We start from the raw sequence: 1,275 nt of genomic DNA, 5'->3' as shown, positions 1-1,275 counted from the left end.
CTATACTGGGGGGTAGCTACCTAATCTAACCTATACTGGGGGGCCACTACCTATCTAACCTATACTGGGGAGCAGCTACCTATTTAATCTATACTGGGGTACCTACTTATCTAACCTCTATTGGGGGCATCTACCTACCTACCTAGCCTATACTGGTGGCAACTATACTGGCTACCTATATTGGAGGCATCTACCTAAATAACCTATACTGGGGGCACCTACCTATCTAACCTATGCTGGGAGAAACTATTCTGACTCCCTAAATTAGAAGGACCCAACTAGCTAACCTGTACTGGGGGGCACCTACCTATCTAACCTATAACGGGGGGCACCTGCCTATCTAATCTATACTGGGGTCATCTATACCGGCTACCTATACCGGAGGCACGTACCTGGCTAACCTATACTGGGGGCACCTATACTGGGGCACCTATGCCTGGCTACCTATACTGGGGGGACCTATAGCTGGCTACCTATACTGAGTGCAACTAGACTTGCCTAACCTATATTGTGGGCACGTATACCTGGTTCCGCGGGGGGCGCAATTTTTACACCCTCGCCCTGGGTGCATTTTAGCCTAAGAACTGCCCTGGTTCTATCAAGCTGCAGTAGTATCTGAATAACACCAGAAACAAGCATGCAGCTAATCTTTAAGTAAAACAGATGGGAAAAACGAGAGCCCCAATAGTGTATTACTGTTGTTGTTGATTGGAAATTGAACAAAAAGGAATTATACTCACAAGTGTGGGTTGCCGAACTAGGCAACCACTATTGTTGCAGGCGGGGAGTTTAAACCTGTCTCCGCTCAGGTTAAAAGGTCGCTCTCCATAGAAAGAAGGTGTTCACACCCATCCAACTGGTGGATACAATCTCATTCGTGCAGAAATACAGAGGCGCCCAAAGGTTAAAATATTATTTTCTAGAATGTTTTAAAATGGGTGGTGCTGGATGATACACCTCCCCAGTAACGACAAATCGCACTGATTTACATAAAAGAAAACCAGCTTTATTCTTACTCCACAACAATGTTTGCAACGCGTTTCACGGGTCTAACGCCCGCTTCCTCAGGCACATAAAAAGAACTGGGAGTAACTGAAAATAAAAACACAAACAAAAACAAAATAACCGACAGAAAAAAGTCGCAATAACAACTGAAAATTAAAACAAGGGTAAAGGAGGTATGGCCTCATATAGGGTAATGAATAGAAACCCCCATTTGCTAGATAAAAGTGGCTGTGTACATATGATAAATGTGGCTAGGTATACAATCCCCCA

Source organism: Hyperolius riggenbachi, unplaced genomic scaffold, assembly GCF_040937935.1.
Source record: "Hyperolius riggenbachi isolate aHypRig1 unplaced genomic scaffold, aHypRig1.pri scaffold_293, whole genome shotgun sequence".
Taxonomy (NCBI): domain Eukaryota; kingdom Metazoa; phylum Chordata; class Amphibia; order Anura; family Hyperoliidae; genus Hyperolius; species Hyperolius riggenbachi.
Note: the sequence above shows the minus strand (reverse complement) of the source record.